This window comes from Mirounga angustirostris, unplaced genomic scaffold (assembly GCF_029215605.1).
Source record: "Mirounga angustirostris isolate CCGP_5_RB_7025 unplaced genomic scaffold, mMirAng1.0.hap1 SCAF_1, whole genome shotgun sequence".
NCBI classification, from domain to species: Eukaryota; Metazoa; Chordata; class Mammalia; order Carnivora; family Phocidae; genus Mirounga; species Mirounga angustirostris.
The window spans coordinates 16,438,464-16,460,206 of record NW_026991709.1 but is presented as its reverse complement, the minus strand read 5'-3'; the positions used below and the strand labels follow the sequence as shown (position 1 = coordinate 16,460,206).

The 21,743-nt window shown below is 37.0% G+C and overlaps 1 pseudogene; it reads right to left on the bottom strand.

Annotated features, from left to right (window-relative positions):
• Positions 1-20,428: 20,428 nt before the first annotated feature.
• On the bottom strand, positions 20,429-20,561 carry LOC123834911 (U4 spliceosomal RNA; annotated as a pseudogene).
• Positions 20,562-21,743: the final 1,182 nt, after the last annotated feature.

Below are 21,743 nucleotides of genomic sequence, written 5' to 3'. Positions count from 1 at the left end.
ATGTTTTCCTTCCTAGAAAATTGGACTTAATTGTTTGTCTTTGGTAACTTAAATATATAGGCTGTATCTTGTTAAAATTATTTTTTTGTTCAGTTGTACATATATTTTTTGAACACCTACAACATACTTATTTAATTATCAAATAATAACGTGCCTAGTATGTGCCAAGTAATGCACTAGACAGCTGAATAAAACTGACAAATATATTTAACTGCACTTCAATTTTCATTACAACAAAAATTGTAAAAAGTAACTGAAACTTTGTACCCTGTGATCAGCATCTCCCCTACTTCTCCCTCCTTTAAGCCCCTGGTAACCAGCATTCTACTCCCTACTTCTGTAAGTCTGCCTATTTTAGATTCCACAAATTATGGACTGAAGGTTTGTGTCTCCCCAATATTCATATATTGAAACCCTGCTCTCCAATGTGATGGTATTAAAAGGAGGGGCCTTTGGGACATAATTAGAATTAGATGAAGTCATGAAGGCAGAGCCCTCCTGAATGGGATCAGTGCCCAGTAGAGCTTGCTTCTCTCGGTGTTCCGTCATGAGAAGTCAGTGGTCTGCAACCCCAAAGAGGGTTTTCACCAGCACCCAACCATGGTGACACTCTGATCTCAGATTTCCAGCTTCCAGGATGTAAGAAATAAATTTGTGTTGTTTATAAGCCACCTTATCTATAGAAATTTGTTATAGCAGCCCAAACAGACTAAGACACACACGTAAGTGTGATCATGCAGAAAGTTTCAGTTATGCAAGATGAGTAAGTTCTGGACATCTGTTATGATTCTGAAGATCAATGTGACTGAAGTTCACAATACTATATTATATATCTGAAATTTTCTAAGGGGATGGATCTTATGTGTTCTCACCATAAAAAAGGGACAGGAAGGGAGAAGGAAAGGAAGGGAAAGAAAGGGAGAAGGGAAGGAAAGGGGGAAGGGAAGAAAAAAAAGGAAAAGGGGAAGGGGAGGGGAGGGAAGGGAAAGAAAGGAGTGACTTCGTGATGTGACAGTTGTGTTAATTAGCTTGACTGTGCTGATTATTTCACAATAAATAAGTATATCAAAACGTTAAGCTGGACACCTTAAATTTTTACTTGTCATTCAAACTTGTCGATTATCTCTCGATGTTCCCATGCTAAATTTGCACTATGAAATGGGTGATTACAATGACTACAGCCTGAGAAGGGCATAGTAATCAGGAACTAGACCCCTCAGGAATGAAAGATCCCTTGCACTGTTTCTGTGAGCCCCACCCCTAACTTTGATGCCTATTTTCTTCCAGTGACCCGCACTTGATACTCTTCTTTGGAGAACTGCTCTCAGGGGTTCCCAGAGCCCGTTTGCCTGCAAGCATCCCAAACAGCGGCAAATGCTGGGCCATTTTCATCCCCTAGGGGCATTCCTTAGCCAGTGACTGCCAGTTAGGGACAAGAAAGTCCAATTCCCTGGATTTCTGTTAAGTGGAAACAAACTGAGCCTTAATGTGCACACCTGAGTTCCCCTAGAGAATCAGGGGAGTCCCCTAGTGTCCTCCACAATTGACTAGTTTCATCTCTATCCCTGCCTTGCTTCTCCTGGCCTTGGACAGATTTCTCCTAAGAGTACTTCCCTAATAAATCATTTGCCACCAATACTTGTCTCAAAGTCCACTTATGGGGAGCCCACTCACTTTCGGGCATAGCCCTACAGACCCCCTTTCCTGATTCGATAGTAACAGGGGATTCATAGATAAACCCTCAGTGACACAGCAATGACAATATTGCTTCCCAGAAGGCGGCCCAGAGAGTTTCTTCAAAAATATTTTTTACTGAGAAAATATATACATGTGTTTGCATGTTTTAAGTTGCAAAGGGAAAATTAAATAAAATCTTTCAGTGGTCTGGAATATTAATTGTCTTATCGAGAAGTGATGCCTTCTTATATTTCCTTCTTCCTATTTACAGACTCCATTGTCCCAGGGAAGCTTAATTTTTCTCTCTTTTGTCCTCTGAATGAGCTCATAATGCTGTGTTTAGTTACAGCAGCTCAGTTTGAGTCTGCACTTGCAAAAAATGTACTTTCCCTCTTGGCTCAAAGTTGGGGTGACAGCAGCGCTGTCTTAACAGCAGGGTTCAAGTTCCACCCGATTCACTCCAAGGTGTGTGTCTACCCACAGGATGGTGGTGAGCCATGCAGGCGGCCTGTCTGAGCTTGTCAACACAGCAAGCCCCATTCCCTCATCCAGTCTGGGCGGGCCAACTGCCATAGTGAGAGGTGAACACAGCCCTTAAAACTTAAAGGATTCTATGGTTAGAGGGTCATGCAAGCCATACTGGTCCAATCCCTCACTTTCCCTCAAGGTCACGGGAGATTTTGGTGCGGGGTCTGAGATTAGAACCAGGCTGTCTATACTCCATCTCCCTGCTTCTCTTTCCCTTGAAAGAGGCCCCTTTACGTTTCTGCCTATGACAGGAGTGGTTTTTACCACTCCCTATATGGGAAAGACAGATGGAGATCTTCCAGATGAGTCACAGCTTTGGCTTTTCATTCAGTGAATGTCTGCAGTAGGTGAAATCAGACATGTCCAACTTACACCACGCTGACCAGCAAATGACCTCATGTACAAAATGCTCAGCAATCAGGGGGAGAGAGGAAGGCATTGCTACTCAGAGTTATAAAATGGAAACTCCTTGATTCGAATGCATTAACGTTACATGGCCAGTTGTATTCCCGTGACCTTCATTAACAGCAGTGTTATATTTTTTCTTTACTATTGAATATTTCAATATAAAATAAACTTATAAACAGTAGACAACTTTAACGATTCTCATTATTCCAAGTTCTAGTACTTCCTTGATTTAAGCAACTATTTTTATTAGTAACAAAAACATTTATTAGGAGTTCTAAAATAACTAATAAATATTTATTTTTCACTTAAATGGATTGAGTTGAAAATGAAATATGAGGTTTAAATTTCAGTATAATTTTACACAAAAGCAGAGCTCAGGAAAGGAAATAAGCTGCATTCATTTCTAGCCACTTTTATTAATAGAAGTTATAATTTACAAAGTACAGGATGGTTAATTTTATGTGTCAACTTGACTGAGCCATGGGATGCCCAGATATTTGCACAATGTTTGTCTGAGGGTGTTTTAGATGAGCTTAACATTTGAATCGATAGACTGAGTAAACTGCCTTCTCTAATGTGGGTGGGCCCTGTGCAATCAGTTGAAGGCCTGAGTAGAACCAAAAGTCTACCACTTCCTCAAATAAAGAAATCTTCCTGTCTGACTACCTTGAACTCTGGAATATCAGTTTTTTCCTGCTGTCAAACTGAAACATTGGCTCTGTCTGGGTCTCAAGCCTGCCAGCACTCAGCTTGCAGATGACAGATAAATATATTCTATATATTTTATTATATTTCTATACATATAATCTACTATTGTTTCTCTCTCTGGAGAATCCTAATAAGGTACCTACTATGTGCCAGGCATTATTGTTAAGTTCACAACAAAGCAATGGGATCCATATTATTCTCCTCATTTTTCACATAGGAAAACAGAGCTGTGTAAGTTTTAATGACTTAACCCAAGACTACATAGTAAAGAATATTTCCAGGATTGAAACCCAGGTCTGTCTGCTGTCAAAACCTGAAATCTACCTACCACCCCACCTCCCCAAAGCCTCACACCACTTTCTTTCCAGTTTTGCACAGATCTCAAAATGCCTTTGTCCATTATCCTGTCTTGGTAGTACAGTGGAATGTCAGAGTTGAAGTATTTTTTGATGTGTAGGGACCAGGACTCAGGACTGTTGCTCTTGATCATGAATTTTTCTTGTACAGGTCTGTGTGTGTAAATGTTTTAAGTGAAAAAGACTGTCCTAAATCTGTATTGCTGATAGGACATGTCCTTGAACACTACCTTCACCATGATTTTAGGCATGGACCATGCAAAATTGATCCACAAGTCAATGCACTTATGTCAACAAAAAGCACATCCAGGCCTTGGTCTGCTCTGGCTCATTGCTCCTCAGTACCTCCACAGATCCAAGACAGGATTTCCATTTGGGAACCAGGAGCTTTGCAAAGGAACTGCATTGGCATGTGGTAGAGTACTGGAAGTTTTGTCAGAGCCAAGACTCACTGGGCTCAATTGTACACAGATACTGATGCTCAGTTTCAAATACAGTGGAAGCGGAAGATGGACAGATTGTTTTGCTGTGTAGTGGTTTCATTCCAGGGAACTCTCTTTGAAGTTGAGGAGATGGATGCCTGTAACAGATACAGAGTGCAGAGTGCAGTCGAGAATGGCGCTCATGTGTCACTCTTGAATACTTTCAACTTGGCTATTTTTAAGTCAAATGTCTTCAAATATGTCAAAGACACTTGTTCTAATTAAGAATAAAGGCCATGGTAAGTTGGGATTTTTTTCTAACTAAGCCAATTTTTTAGCTCTTTAAACACAATTGAATGCATCTGGAAGCTTTTGTTCCATTATGAAAACCACATTTTTCCATCCTCATGAATGGCCAATCCAAATTCCCCATGTTTAAATATTTTAACACATATATATATGTAAATAGATAGTCTATATATGTGTATCAGTGTGAGTTAATTTGTATGTTTATGTTTATATCAATACCAAGTATGGGAAATGTTCATCTCAAGGCCAGTTTTACATGGTAAGTCCTAAATACTTTATTAGTAAGTATCCCAACTAGGATGTTCTTATTTCAATGCCAAAATAGAGAAGAAATAAAATTATGATAATTATATTCCATTACAGGTATTTACAGTATTTTGGACAAAGAAAATTCCCATCTTGATCTATTAGTGAATTTTCAAGTGTAATAAATTATCTTTGGCCAACTTGGCTAAAGCAAAAACTCGTAGAAACACATACACATACATACTCACACAACTTGTTTCAGGATAAGAAAAAAGAAATTGCTTGTCACCTTTGAAAGGAGTATTGGCCAGTGCCAACTGGAACATCCAAAAATTTGCAAATGTAGAAGGTAACCTCGGAGTTGTAAGAGATATACAAGACATAGCATTACAACACAGTTAGTCACTCAATCCCAAAACACTGACAATACATTTGACCAGGACTTTTAAGGAGGGCAAAAACTGTGTGGGCATCAAGGACAAAGGTGATCATGTTATAAAGGGAGGTACAGAGACTGGAAAAGTTCCATATCCATGGAACTGTAAAGAAACCTTCCTGACTAGAATTCAGTGTCCTGAGTAGGATGGGGCCAGCTTATGAAATATTCGTTCAAAGGTATTCAGATTGGACTGGGGATTGAGGTTTAGTTAATTTTGGGTGTGAATATGGTATATGATATGGTATAGATGGTGCTTGAGGAAAAGTGATGTCATCATCAGGGTCAAAAAGAGATTAGCTAGAATGTTTTCTAACACCAAAGACTATGTTAGGTTCACCTGATAAATGCAAACATAACACTCTGCTTTCTTCATTATATTTATCATGCTTAAACTTCTATGTCTACCTTTGTCATTAGACTGTAAATTTCATGAAGGCAGGACATAGTAGTGGCACATAGTAGTTTCCCAATATATAGCTTTGAATAAGTAAACTTACAAATGAATGAAGCTATTATTGAATACAGACTCATGAGATAATGAAGTCTTGAACTACAATTATAGATATTAAGACAGAGAAAGATACTATAAACATTGAAAATTAAATTATCAGGGCACCTGGGTGGCTCAGTCATTAAGCGTCTGCCTTCGGCCCAGGTCATGATCCCAGGGTCTTAGGATCGAGCCCCGCATCAGGCTGCCTGCTCAGCGGGAAGCCTGCTTCTCCCTCTCCCATTCCCCCTGCTTGTGTTTCCTCTCTCGCTATATCTCTCTCTGTCAAATAAATAAATAAAATCTTTATTAAAAAAAGAAACGAAAATTATATTATCATGATTTTATACAAAAGATGTGAGGGGGGAGGTGAGACAAAATGTTAACAGTTCGCATCTGGATAGAATTTGAGAATTTACATAGTGCTTCCACAAATACTTAACAGTTTTGAGCTTTTCTTCCAAACTTAGGATTTTTTTATTTATTTATTTATTTTTTAGAGAGAGAGAAATTGCGGGGGTGGGGGGTTGTAGAGCACAGGGAGAGAGATACCCAAGCAGATTCCATGCCAAGCGCAGATCCCTGATGTGGGGCTGGATCTCATATCTCTGAGATCATAACCCCGGCAGAAACCAAGTGTCGGGACACTTAGCTGACTGTACCACCCAGGCAGCCCTCTTCTTTCCATCTTAAATAACCAAAATATGTTGATAATCATTAACAAAATCCAAGAATTGAATTACAGCACCTGTTTAAAGGACATAATAGATTCAATTATGGCCAGGTTGAATTTGAAAAGAAGGCAGAATATTGAAATGTGAATGTTTTACAGAACACTTAAGTGAAAGGATGAGTCTAGACATATAAATTTACAGTCTTTCAGTCATGAAAAATCATGAGAAGCTTTCAAGTGAAAACCAGATCAGTTTAATAATGTGCTCATTCTCTGAATATTAAAAATTCACTTTAAGGTAGGTATCAACTGCATTGGCCAATCCATATATTCAAATAAACTAAAAATTCCTATTAGCTTCAAGCCTAATATGGTACTTTTTTTTTAATTAAAAGAAACTGAGTTAGAAATGAAGGCAATGTCCTCAAATCCAAGTTGTGGTTCTCCTACACTGATAAAGCCTGCTGATTAGTATTTACATTTCACTGGAAAGCCCCACTGTAAAATGCACTTTCTTCAGAGAGGAAGGTATGCTTGACTTTCCTCCAGGCATCAAGTACAATGCAGTGTTTTCTTCACAGTGGGAACATTTCCATGAAAACCCAGCAAACAAATACCTATCTCTTACACATATATATTATGCAGCCCTTTTGAGGCAACGAATGTTAATAGAAATAAAATTCATATCTCTTTCTCTATTTCTTTCTCTATTTTTCTCTCTCTCTCTCCCCAAGAACTGAATCCAGAATCATGGTGCTATGTCCACAATTTTCTAAGCAAGTCACATAATTGACTCTGAAAAAATGAATCATGTACAATTTAGGAAATCAAAACAACTTAAGATGTCTAGTCCTATCTATGAACTATGAACACATACATCCTTTAAACTATATTCATATTCTGGGGCGCCTGGGTGGCTCAGTCATTAAGCGTCTGCCTTCAGCTCAGGTCATGATCCTGGGGTCCTGGGATCAAGCCCCACATCAGGCTCCCTGTTGGGCAGGAAGCCTGCTTCTCCCTCTCCCACTCCCCCTGCTTGTGTTCCCTCTCTCACTGTGTCTCTCTCTGTCAAATAAATAAATAAATAAATAAATAATAAATAAATAATCTTTAAACCATATTCATATTCTTACAATCTGAGTTTTTAAAATTTCTATCAGGACTTTTTTTTTTCAACTTTTGGTGAAAGAGTACATTTTTGGTTAGAATTGTTGCTTATAATTCACTTTTCTGGTTTTTGCACACAGAAAAAAAACATACTGAAACTTGCCCATCAAACATTTTGCAATTTAGCAAAACCTTAAAATGAAAAGTTTTCCAGAAGTTTTCAGTGAAAAAATATGATCAAATGGCTTAAGCCAAAGCCAAGATTTCAACTTGAGACTTCACCATTTTCTTGGGTTCTGAGGCTATTAAGAAAAACATGATAGGCAATTTGTAAAACTAAATGACATATTTTTTGGAAGAAAATGTCCTTAGATAAATTAGATTACAGTGACATTTCACTGAAACATGAACCACTAGAATATGGAATTTAATGGATGACATCTGACTTCAATCCCATCCAAGAAATTTGTTATCGGAAGTAGCTCAACTGCCTCCACATGGCGCATGGCGCAGCCTCACCTAGAGAATTAGCTAATACAGCAGCCTCTGAGGACAACACAAAAGTGGTTCTCTCTCTCTCTCTCTCTCATTTTTCTTTTTTTTAATTAAAATATAATTGACACATAACGTTCATTAGTTTCAGGTGAACAACATAATGATTTGATATTTGTATATTTTGTGAAATGCTCACTCCTATACATCTAGTCAACATCCATCAAACATGGCTCTTTTTGAGTTTTGAAAACAATATTGGACAATGACACATTTCAATCTGGTAACCATTGCTTTCTCGGTGAAGTCCTTCCCATCCTATATGGAATTCCATTTTGGAGCACAAGGTTAGCAGCCTTCTAACTCTTTCCAACCTTCAATGTTTCTCAGGAATACTCAGCTCAAAAAGCCTCTTCTTGTCTACAGGGAGAGACCTTCTTAAATGTGGAGTTGGCATGCCCTAACAGGTTGAAGATTCAAGAGTGCTAAAAGAGCTCCTGCATCTTCCTTCAAAACTGTCCTATTTGCCTGCTTAAATTCCTGCACAGAGAGATTATATTTAGGTGATTCTTAGAAAAATCTGTAGCTCATGACCAGAATGGAGCAGAAAAATGCTGGGAGGGAGAAAGGGATGAAAAACACATTCTTCAGGATTTTACTAGAGTCATCTTCCTCTCCTCCCTCTTCCCCTCTCTTGACCTCCTCCTCCTTTTCTTTCTTCCCCTCCTCCACTCTCTTTCCTTTTCCTCTTCCTCTTCTCCTCCTTCTCCTGGTCACTCTCTTCTCTTTCTCTCTCTCCCTCAATGAGAATAGAATGCAGGACCAGTGAAGGGCAATGTTGAGCTCTGGGGACCATGAGCACTCCAGCATCAGTACCAAAGAGTCAGCAGAAGGGGAGCGGACTGAGCTCTAAAACTCTGCTCATTTCAATAAATATTCGCCAAAAAAAAAGTGCAGGAGATTTTATTTGTCTTGTGATTATTTCAAAACCAGGAGCAGGAGCATTTTTAATTTCTCCCTTGTTTGAATTTGGTACTGGAAGACCCAGAGTGAAGTCACTAGAATTATAACTCGTCTAATAGGGGATCTCATATTCATCTGCCTTCTGTAAAGCTGGGATCTTATTCATTAACATATTATAATTAGGTTTAAATGGAAGGGTCTATCAATTGTTCTTATATTTTTAATAGTATATGTTTTCTAGGAGCTGGAACAATGATCTCCAAAGCAGAGCACATAAATAACAGGGGGTACAAGGTACGAGATATTGAGATATGAGAACATGTAAGAAGTTATGTTGATTTTTATATTAAAAAGGAAAAATTAGGGGTGCCTGGGTGGCTCAGTTGTTAAGTGTCTGCCTTCGGCTCAGGTCATGGTCCCAGGGTCCTGGGATCGAGCCCCGCATTGGGCTCCCTGCTAGGCGGGACACCTGCTTCTCCCTCTCCCACTCCCCCTGCTTGTGTTCCCTCTCTCACTGTGTCTCTCTCTGTCAAATAAATAAAATCTTTATAAATAAATAAATAAATAAATAAATAAATAAATAAATAAAGGAAAAATTAATTTCAACTAATATTTAAAATACAAATAATGACATCTTCACTAGGCCCATATAACAGGTGCCACTCATCATGTTAAATATATGATATCTCCAGAAGGGCATTTCATCTTAACAAGCAAACAGGAGTTGGCAGTGAAACCTTCACTCATGATCACTTTCAACTTATGATCAAATGGATCAATTGAGGCACAACTGTTCTAAGCCTCACAAAGTGGGAACATAGCTTTAAAAGATTTGGGGGAATTGAAGACAGTACTAATAATACGAGTAACAAGGAAATGGCAGAGCTAACTCCTCTTCTACTTTGGGGGGCAAGCTGTTTCTCAATCACATCGTGAGATGAAAAAAATAATGGCAATTTTCACCAGATATGACAAAAAGCCCTGTAACTGAAACTGTTTTAATTTTTTTATTAAGTTTTTTGTTTTAATTCCAGTATAGTTCAAATACAGTGTTATATTAGTTTCGTGTGTACAATATAGTGATTCAACAAATCTATACATCATTACTCAGTACCCATCATAAGTGTACTCTTTATCCCCTTCACCTATTTTACCCATCCCCCCACCAACCGCCCCTCTGATATGCTTTTATTTAAATGAGTAGCCTCAGCTAAGTTATTTTTTTAACAAGAACATTTTTCACTTGAAGCACATTTTAGAATACATGGTTCTAAAAGATATATATAAAACATTCCATCCAAGAAAAAATAGAATACACATTTTCCTCAAGTACACACAGAAGAATCCCCTGGATAAATCACATAAGAAGAGACATAATAAATATTACAAATTTAAAAAGACTGAAATCATACCAAGTATATATTCCAACCACAATGGTACAAAACTAGAGATCAACAATAAAAGCAGGAAAACCTACACTGTAAATATTTAATATGTAAATATTAAACAACACACTACTGCAGAAACAATGGGCCAAATATGAAATCAAATGGCAAATCAAAATATGTCTCAAAACAAAAGAAAAAGAAAACACAATATTCCAAAACCTATGGGACACAGCAAAAGTAGATGTTAGAGTGAAATTTATGCTATAAGTGCTTGTATTAAGAAAAAGTTTCAAATAAACAATTTAACATTACACCACAAGGAACTAGAAAAAGAAGAAATTTAGCTGAAATTTACTGGAAGAAGGAAATAACAAAGAAAAATCAGAAATAAATAAAATAGAAACCAGAATAAATAACATTGAAGGTAATGAGCAATTTTTCCAAAAATAAATAAATAAATAAACAAACAAAATTGGCAAAGGCAATGCTTTACATTAACTAAGGAAAAAAAAAAGAGAGGACTTAAAAACCAAAATGAGAAATGGAAGAGAAAACAATACAACAGATAACCACAAAAATACATAATGTAATAATAGATTCCTTATAAACAATTACATACTAAGAAATCAGATAACTTAGGTGGGGGGAAAAAAACAGATAATTCCTAATAATACACAAGTTACCATGATTGAATCCTGAATCCTGAATCCAAGAAATAGGAAATCTTCTCAACCAATAACAAGAATGAAAGTTGAATTAGAAATCAAAAATCTCCCAGTAAAAAAAAGCCCAAGACCACCTGGTTTCACTGGTGAATTCTACCAAATATTAAAAAAAAAAAATTAAAGACAGTTTTTATCAAAATCTTACAAATAATGGAATAGAGAGAAATCATTCAAAATCATTCCATGAAGCCAGTACCACCCTGATACCAAAGCAGGATAAAAACAACACAAAAACAAAAGTCTAGTTTGTCCGACTTAGATATTCCTACTCCGACTTTCTTTTGACATCCGTTTGTTTCTCTGTCCCCTCACGTTCAATCTGCGGGTGTCTGTAAGTCTAAAACGAATCTCTTGTAGGCAGCATATAGATGGGTCTTGTTTTTTTTAATCCATTCTGATGCCCTATGTCTTTTGATTGGAGTGTTTAGTCCATTTACATTTAAAGTAATTATTGATAGATATGTATGTATGTATGTATTGCCATTTTATTACTTGTTTTGTCATTGTTTCTGGAGAGTTGCTCTGATCCTTTCTTGTCTTTGTTGTTTTTGGTCTCTCCTTTGCACTCAAAGAGTCCCCTTTAATATTTCTTGCAGAGCTGGCTTAGTGGTCACAAACTCCTTTAGTTTTTGTTTGTCTGGGAAACTCTTTATCTCTCCTTCTATTCTGAATGATAGCCTTGCTGGATAGAATATTCTTGGCTGCAGATTTTTCCCATTCAGCACTTTGAATATACCATGCCACTTCTTTCTGGCTTGCCAAGTTTCTATTGAGAAATCTCTGACTAGCCTTATGGGTTTTCCCTTGTAAGTTAAGGACTTTTGTCTTGCTACTTTTAAGATTTTTCCTTTAAACTATATTTTGCGAATTTAATTACAATATGTCTTGCTGTTGGCCTGCTTTTGTTCTCTGTGCCTCCTGGATCTGGAGGTCTATTTCCTTCCCTGGATTAGGGAAGTTTTTTGCTATTATTTCTTGAAATTAATTTTCTGCCCCCTTTCCTCTTTCTTCCTCTTCTGGGACTCCTGTAATATGAGAAAGTTAGTATGTTTGATGGAATCACTGGGTTCCCTAAGTTCCCTATTCTCATGTTTCATAACTCTTCTTTCTCTCTTTTGTTCCACTTCATTATTTTCCATTATTTTGTCTTCTAGATCACTAATTTGTTCTTCTGCTTCTTCCAGCCTGCTGTTTATTGCATCAAGCCTGTTTCCAATCTTCTTTATTGCATTCTTCATCTCTAGTTGATTCTTTCTTAACTCTTTTATCTCTGTTTTAAGGGTGTCACTGATATCTTCTATTCTTTTCTCAAGCCCAGTGAGTATCCTTGTGATTGTTGCTTTAAATTCTCCATCAGGCATGTTACTCATATCTGTTTTGCTTAGATCTCTGGCTGTGGCTTTATCTTATTCTTTCATTTGGGAGAAATTCCTCCATCTTAGCATTTTGTCTAAGTCTGTCTTCTGGTGTTAGAAAAGCCAGTTAGGTCTCATGCTCATGAAGAAGAGGTCATATACTGTCCAGGGCCTGTCACTTCAGGGTGTGTTTTGTGTGCTGTGAGCACTTTGCTGTTGTGTTTTGGCTGCTCTCTTCTTTAGGCCAGTTATCCACAGAGGCTCTTCTTGCCTGCTGTAGACAGTGTTTGTTTCCTGGCCTAAATGTGGCATGTTTTTACTAGGTGTGCTTGAGTCTACTTGTGAAATGAGACTTGACACCAAATCCACCAAAAGTGAGGCCCTATAGAACTTTCTGGTCAAGAGACATGGTGTGGGCAGGGACAGGTGCTGGTCTTCTTGGGGAGGGGTCTGCATACTGGGACTGAGGCAAGCTTGACTGAGAAAGGCAGTCCTGCCAGAGCACAAGGTGGTGGGGCTTTGTGTAAGCAAGTTAGGCAGACAGTGTTGGCACTATGCTGCCTCCTGCCAGGGGCTCCGTGCCTGAGGGGCAGGGGAAGGAAATGGTGCACGCCAGTTCCCCTGTTCCTAGAGAGGTTTCTCTATGAATGCTGTCTCCCAGGGATGCTCTCCCAAAAGAGAGAATAATCTCCCCCTTGTGTACCCTGGGTGTTCTTCAAATCGCCTTTTCCATGCTGTCTGTCCCTAGATTGTTTGCCTGTCTTTTCTCCTGGAGCAGGGCAGTGCCCTCAGGGGTCTATCTTAGCCAAGCCTGCTGACCTTTAAAACTCCAGGCCTTAAGTCCCCTTGGTTGCAAGGACTCACAAAATTCAGCCCCTCTTGTTTTCCAAGCCAATGGCTTTGAGGAAACGTTCTCCTTATGTGTTCTCCTATGCTCCTCTCTCTCTCACTCCCTCTCTCTCTCTCTCTCTCACACACACACACACACACACAACTCCCTCATGACCTTGGCTCCCTCCCCTCCACAGCACCCAGATCCATTCCTCCCCTAAACTACATCTCTGCACTTCCTACCTTCTTCAGTGTGGCCTTTTCTCTCCCTTTAGTGTGAAGTTTGTTCTGTCAGTCTTCAGGCCAATTTCTGGGGTATTTAGAATGACTTGATAGTAATCTAGTTGTGTTCATGGGATGAGACAAGCCTAAGGTCCTCTTACTCCACCACCATCTTTGATCTCAAAACCTTGTAATTATTTTTAGAAGTCATTTGAAATTAAGGATATATAGTCACCAGTATCTGGGATGAACCTTGCCTCAAATGTATTCACTAAAGAAAAGAAGGGCACCATCACAATTAGCAAGACTTTAAAAAATATTGTTGACTTCATCTCATCCAGTTGAGTTTCTATTTTGTGTTGTTTTATATAAAATAAAGCTCTCATTTCACCTTTTAGATTTGAGAAGAAATTGGGTTTTTTGTGTGAAAAGTTATAATAATAATAGATTTGTAATAAACTGTAGAGGTTTTTGAATTCTATTACCTACTAAATTCTGTCTAAAACTTCCATGACACACTTACCTGACTGAGTTACCCAGGTGCCCTGTCATTCATTTTTTATATGAAAATTTGCTATATTGGGCATCCCCTTTGTGGGAGAGCTCAACATTATCAGAAAATTCTTTTACCAAGTTGATTGTTGTGTCCTTACAACTTCTTTTTCTATTTCCCAGTCATTCAAATATTTCCCAGGTTGACTTTTACCAGTTCTGCCTATAACCTGGTTTCTTGTTTGGGGTTTTGTTTTGTTTTGTTTTGTTTTTTACACACTTTGCTCTTTGCTTTTCACCTCTGGATGGATTTCACTTTGCACCTCTCTCACTCTAAGAACTCACAGTATCCTTGGATGATATCTAACCAGTGTAGCAAGAAGTAAAATAATTTTCTTTCTTTCTCATATATTCCATAAATATTAAATACAAAACTACTGTGTGCCAAGCACTTTTCAAGACACTGGAGGTACAGTGATAAAAAGATGGATAAACCCCTGCTCTCATAGAGCTTAGACTCCAATGAGGTTGCCACAATTAGTTAGCAATAAATAAAGAAACAAACAAACAAGAAATATGACATGGACATAAGAACCAGACAGAGAAGTGCAACAAGGAGATAGGAAAGAGTTAGTTGGGTTACCCCGGTGATGAGTATTAAGGAGGACACATATTTCATTGAGCACTGGGTGTTATATGCAAACAATGAATCGTGGAACACTACATCAAAAACTAATGATGAACTGCATGGTGACTAACATAACATAAAAAAAAAAAAAAAAGAGCTTAGTAACTTAGTGGCTAATTTGAAATGGTTGGTTCAGAATAGCCTTGCTGAGGAAGGTTAGATTTATGCTAAAATAGGGAAAAAGAACCTGCCAGACAGAGGCACAACTTGTGCAAAGGCCCTGAGGAAACACTTTAGTATTGAAGAACTAAAGCAAGTTGAGCAGGGCTGGAGTAGAGGGAAGAAGAAAAAATAGTACAAAATAAAGTTGGAAAAGTAAACAGGGACAAAAAATGAAAGACCTTGTATGACATCATAAGAATATGTAATTTTGTGCTGATTTTATACTGAAGACCCTTAAGGATGTCAAATAATACCAGATCTCTCACTTCCTCCAATTCACATTCCATAACTATTTACTGCTGGGTTCCTAATCAGCCATCCATTGATATAAGTTCTAGGATATGCCATCTCTAGTTACAATATTTTTCTCTTCTCTACAAAGCATTTGACCATTGCCACATGGAGGCAGGCAGAAGTTATTCCTTCATGATCCAAAGAATCTGTTGATTCTTAACAAACTAGCAGCCCATCACATGACATCGTCTTATTCAATGTCTAGACAAAATAATATTTCTAAAGGTCTTCAATTAAAATTATAGGCTCTTCCTGGAAGTGGCAAAATAAAAAAGCCTAACCAATATCTAATATTCTGTTATTTGGAATTCTTGAGTGTCTAAAATACAAAAAGAATAACAAAAAGAATAAAACCAAGTAGTATTAGAAGTAGGATAGGAATTTAAATTTTATGATATGAGTGGTGCAATAAGCATATTAAAATGAGTTTTGCTTGAAATGTCACTTGAGAATTCCAAGTCCCTCATAAGTCTCTCTCATCCACTTCATTTTAAAAATAAAATGTTCAAATTTTCATGACTTGCAATCCTATAGCCACAAAAAAAAAAAAAATGTTTTTTGCTTGAACTTCTCACAAAGGAACTTACTGGCCTATTTCCTTATAATTACTGAGCACTTATTCCTTGATTAATGACTTATATGATGACACATAATTTCATAGTTTGTTTTATACTTCTAAGTCATTATCTACTATAAAGAAAAGATTTGTGTCAAAACAACTTAGAATCTTATTTTGAACTGATTATTAGAACAAAGCTAGGTTCACTGGTTAAAAACTGGTGAATCACAGATGAACCTCCTTTAACTGTATATTTTGGATTGATCTCCTTTTTCCCAAAAATTATTATGTAAACTGATATTGTTGGAAAAAACTAGTTTTTAATTTGTCAATGATTCTATAAACCCTGTCCCATAACTCATCCTTTCACTTATACAAAAACACTTGCCCTCAAGAAAACACTTTTACTTTTTGATCATATATTGGCACACATCTCACTCAAGACTAGTGACCATTTTTAACACTAACTAGTATAACAATGTGATATTAGACTTCAGTTCTTAAAATTTCTGACCTTAAGTTTATACATCATCATAAACCAACTTTTTGGTGGGGTATTCCATCTGCTCTGGTTGTTGTGTGCTAAATTGTGTCTCCCAAAAAAAATTCATGTGAAGTCCTAGCCCCCAGTACCTCTGAATGTGACTGTATTTAGAGAGAGTGACTTTACAGAAGTGATTAAGTTAAAATAAAGTCATTAAGATAAGTCCTAATCCACTATGACTGGTGTCCTCGTAACAAGAGGAAATTTGGATATAGACATGTACAGAGGGAAGATGATGCAAAGACACAGGGAGAAGATGAGCATCTACAACCCAAGGAGGAGAAGCCTCTCTAATGGCCCTCATAAGGAACCAACCCTGTCAACACCTTAATTTCAGACTCCTAACCTTCAGTACTGTGAGAAAATATATTTCTGTTGTTTAAGCCATCCAGACTGTGATACCTCATGATAGCAGCCTGGAGAACTAACACACTGGTTTCAGATAAGAATTATAGCTCATATAATTTTAAGTCTTATGAAAGTCATTTTCTGGCTACATATCTTTAAGAGCACATAAAGTAAATACCATAAGGTGACATAAAGAAATTGAAATAACAAATCAAAGCTAAAGCAAATTTCCTACAATTCTGTATATTGAATTCACTTTCACCAAATCACATGACACTGTAACAGATATTTGTGACATATTCATTTTACCTCACATTGGTATTTCTCCCAAAAATACTAACATAGACTAGTAAAAAAGCTCTTAGTCTTCCCTACCCATTGGCTACCATTAAAATATTCATTTTATACCTGCTCTCCTTTATTACACCTTCTCTTGCAGTCATTTAAAACACTGCATGGACAGACCATCTTCATTGCAAAAAGGCTGAATAGAACTATTGATTCAGTGCTTTCCTTTCTTTTCCATTGTCAACAATAATAAATGTTCCTATTACAGTAATATGGTTTTAATTCTGGTTTGGGTTGCTTAGGACTAAGGATAACACGAAATCAATAGAACATTAAAGAACTACGATTCCAACAAACCATAATCTGAGATAAACACCATGACTCAGTAAATCTAAGGAGATATCTTAAAATTCTAATGCCAACTTGCAGTGCCTAGCAAATGCTAACAGTTTCAGATTCATGAATAAGGAAAAATGAGAAGTCTGTGAAACTCAGAAGAAGTTACTATTGTATCAGCAAACTATTTTAGTTTATGTTTGTTAACAGCATTAACTAAAATTTATGATCCTTCTTCCAAAAGGAAACAGGAAATGTTTATTTTTAGTCTTTGTGAAACCTAAAATACAGACATAAAGTTACATTAGGATTTTATCCGGGAGAAAGCACAGGAATATTGAATGCCATGGTGAAGGAGCTCCTTCTGTCCATCAAAATGTCCCATCATCCTAGAGAGAGCATAAAAATTTGCTATTTGACACAATTCTAAGTTAATCACTTCTCTTCATAAAACATAAGAAGTCACATTCTTCCATTCCTATCGAAAATAAAGGATAAGAGAGCAAGGACTAAAACAGAGATGTGGGGATGGATTGCTGCTGACATTCAAGGGAAATACAGTCTAACAAGAGGAAGGTGGCTGCACTGGTTTCCCAGCAGTGATCATACAGTCAGGGTCTGGTGCCAATGCCATTACCATTCCAAGTTAGTGGTCTATTTGGTATCAGTTTCCCAACAAGTTTAGGAGAGGAGTTTGACTATTTGAGATCTATGGACTCCAGAGAAGGACTCCGGAAAGAGCTGAGAAGACTATCAAGTCCCTCATTCAATGGGCTAGAATCTGGAAGAGAGCCCAGTTAGGACTAACAACACTAACCAGGAACCTGGGGCAGAAAGTCAGATATGACAACAGAAAAAGCAAGGTGCCATATGGTCTGTCTGCACCTGGGGCACCCAGACTAACCCATGATTCAGTGTGACCACACCAAGCACCAAAGAGGCCAGCTATAGACCACACATTGTGGTTGGTCTGGGCTTCTCCTGTATTAAGCAGAAAAAACCCATAGATGCCAGGTTTTAACTTAACTGGGGAAGAAAGGCAGGGTCTAATCATTTCTGTCTGGTAAGTGGATAGATTTGTCTTTACCATATTTTGGTTCGTTATTAAAATGGCCTTTAGCTTTTTGCAAATCCACTTGCTAAGTCATTCACTTAGTTTACTGAAATCAGCTAGAAAAGAGTGACATCACCACTGAGCTCTGACTATGCATCAGTTGAAAATGGTAAGAGAAGTTTGATTGGAAAACAAAACAGGTAAGTTCTTTTGCAGAGCTATCTTGTTTCAAGAAAAAGGTTTATTTCAGGAAAAGAATTATTCAAGAAGTTGGCAATTCCAGAATAGCATGGCTCTTAACAGATACTTGTGGAACTCATATTAAAACAAGCTCAGCAATAAAAACAGACTTTTTGGAAAATTTTTGAAAATATTATTAACATGTAGAAACCCTAAAGTGATGCCAATCCAATTCACTTGTTTTGCTTAAGAGAAAACTGAAGTTCAAAGATTTTTTCTGTGACCTTATTTGTCAAATAAAATTATACCATAATTATTAAATTTTTAGAAAACTAAAAATATCACATAAACCTTACTTTTTTAAAGATGTATTTATTTATTTGAAAGAGAGAGTGCAGCATGAGTGGGGGGAGGGGCAGAGGGAGAGGGAGAAGGAAAGAAGCAGAGAGCAGAGACTGCCAACGTGGGACTTGATCTCAGGACTCTGAGATCCTGACCTGACCTAAAATCAAGAGTTAGAGGCTTAACCAACTGAGCCACCCAGGCACCCCTGAAAATATCACATACATTTTACAATGCTATACAAATATAAGGTATTATTATTATTAAAACTGCTTATAATTAGAAATAAACCTGTAAATAGCTTGAGAATGGTCAAATTGAAAGAGCAACATGAAAAAGCAATTTAAAAATGTCCACTTCCAGGCAAGATAGAATAATAGGAACCAATTTAGCCTCTTACCTCAAACAACCAAAAACAGAAAAAAATATGTGAAACAACAGTTTTTAAGAACTTGATATCAGGCAATGGAAGATGAGAGATGAGAAACAATTGCTCAGATTGCTGCCTTGAGAGATTTTTCTAGATCGTGGCTCAGCAAGATGGAACATATGCAAAGACCAGCAACGCCCTGGGTTGAGGACACAGATAGGAGTCTAGGAAGACCAAAGCAGCTAGTTCATAAGACAAGGTACTAGAGGCAATTAACAGCATTTAGATATTATGGATGCAAAAAATAGTACAGTTAAAGCCATCAATAGAAACTATCTAATGTAAAACACAGAAAAAGGAATCCTCAGGGCTCCTGGGTGGCACAGTCGGTTGAGCATGCAACTCTTGATTTCAGCTCAGGTCATGATCTCAGGATCATGAGATCAAGCCCCGCATCAGGCTCTATGCTCAGTGTGGAGTCTGCTTGAGATTCTCCCTCTCCCTCTGCCCCTCCTGCTCATGCTCTCTTTCCCTAAAATAAATAAATCTTTAAAAAAAAGAAAGAAGAATCCTAAAAAAATAAAAATGAACAATGAGCATCAGTGAGCTTCAAGCAGCCTAATATATGTGAAATTTGACAACCAAAAGTAAAGTAGAGAAAAGGGAGAAGAGAAAAAATATTTAAAGAATGAATGGCCAGGACACCTGGCTGGCTCAAATGGTTGAGTGTCTGCCTTTGGCTCAGGTCATGGTCCCAGAGTCCTGGGATTGAGTCCCGCATTGGGCTCCCTGCTCCCTTGCATCTCCCTCTGTCTCTGCCTCTCTCTCTCTCTCTCTCTCTCTGTTTCTCATGAATAAATAAATAAAATCTTTAAAAATTTTTAAAAAAGAATGAATGGCCAATTTTTTTTCCAAATTTGTAAAATCTATAAGCTGACAGATGCTTAACAAACCTCAGCTGCAAGAAATATAAAGAAAACTGCACCAAGGCATATCATAATCACATTACTCAAAACCAGAGATACACATACACAAAAAAAAACTTTGACGAGCAACCGAGAAAAATAAATATTACATACAGAAGAACCAGAATAAGAATGATGGCAGATTTCTCTTCAGAAGTAAAAAGAGTGAAATGAATCACCTTCATAGTACTGAAAGAAAAAAAATGTCAACCTACAATTCTATACCTAGCAAAAATATCTTTCAAAAATGATGGCTAAATGAAGATTTATTCTGACATACAAAAGTTTAAGTAATTCCTCACCAGCAGACCCACACTAAAAGAAATGTTCGGGGGAATTCTTCAGGTATATAGAAAATTATATCAGACATACGGATTTACACAGAGAAATGAAGACCAGAAGTGTAATTACAAGGGTAAATATATCCATTGCACATATATTATAAAAGCAACGGTCCAAAACAGCATTTTAAGATAAAAGCTGAAAGAATTTGTCAGTATCAAATCTGCACTAAGAGAAATTTTGGGAAAAGTTTTCAATTAGCAATAATCGCGCCTCGGATAAACCTCATTGGCTACGATACTGCCACTGCGCAAAGCTGCACTAAGAGAAATTTTAAAGGACATTCTTCAAGCTTCAGGGGAAAAAAGTGCCATCAGACAGACACTCAACTCTATAAGAATTGAAAACCACTAGAAATCGTAAATAAGTGTGTAAATACAAAATCATTTTTGTTGTTCTCACAATTTCCTTAAAAAAACAACTGCTCATTTAAAACAAAAATAATAGCATTTAAAGGTGGAGTTTTTACCACAAAATGGTACAAAGGATGGTGGAAATAGAATTATTCTATTGTAAGTTTATTGCATTGAGAAGTGGTAACTGTTAACTAGGATCCATGAAGTGTGAAGTAGCCTCACAATGATTCTAAGTAAACTTTGTTAAGTTTTAGGCCTAGAGCAAAAACTAAAATTTAATAAAAAGAAATACAGCTAAGGAGCCAACAGAACAAATAAAATAGATACTAAAAAAATATTTGATAATTCACTGTTAAGAGCCTGGTAAGGAAGCCACAGACTGAAAGCAAATATTTGTAATACTCATATTCAAAAAAAGGGTTATATCATAATAAAAGGACTCTTGCAACTTAATAATAATAAACAATTCAATAAAGAAATGGGCAAAAGATTTGAAGAAAGGAAGAAATACAAATGGCCAACAAGCATTTGAAAGATGCTCAAGATCACTAGTTATTAGGGAAAAAAGGCAGTGGTAATTGAAGTGATGGATATGTGAACTAGCTTGAATGTGATGATTACTTCACAATATATACATACATCAAATTGTACACTTTAATTATATACAGTTCTTAATTGTCAGATATATCTCAATTTTTTAAAAAAGCATACCACTTCAAACCCAACCCACTCATATACCTAATATGTGACCCAACAATTCTGCTGCGGGGCACTTAATCGATGAAAATATATAAGTTCACAGAAACACTTGTATATGAATGTCAATAGCAGCTTTATTCATAATAACTAGAAACTACAAACAATCCAAATGTACATTAACAGGTGAATGGATAAGCCAATTGTGGTATATTCATTTAATAAAATACTGCTCAACAATAAAAAGAAGCCAGCTCCCAAAATGTGCAGCCACACAAATCAATCTCAGTAACATTATGATGAACAAAAGACTCCAAGCACAAAACACATATTGTATGATTCCATTTATATGAGATTCTAAAATGGGTAAAATTTATCTATAATGACA